The sequence below is a fragment of the Penaeus monodon genome, chromosome 32 (assembly GCF_015228065.2).
Source record: "Penaeus monodon isolate SGIC_2016 chromosome 32, NSTDA_Pmon_1, whole genome shotgun sequence".
NCBI lineage: Eukaryota > Metazoa > Arthropoda > Malacostraca > Decapoda > Penaeidae > Penaeus > Penaeus monodon.
In genome coordinates, this window is record NC_051417.1 from 27,336,801 (window position 1) to 27,337,025 (window position 225).

The following is a 225-nucleotide window of genomic DNA, read 5'->3' on the forward strand; positions in this document are numbered from 1 at the left end:
TGTTGTTTTGATAACACTATCATGAAATTCTCGTCATCATAACCGTTTTGGCTTGCTATTGTTATAGTTACAAATTGTGTCTCATAAGTATCACCCATCATTGCCTCACATGAGAAGAACGAGCGTTGAATTTCCTTTTCTTATCAACGGGTTTTACACTGTAGTTGTCATTATCTCTTAAATCACCTTCTTTCAATTTTCTTAAAATAAGACTATTTTAAGGGA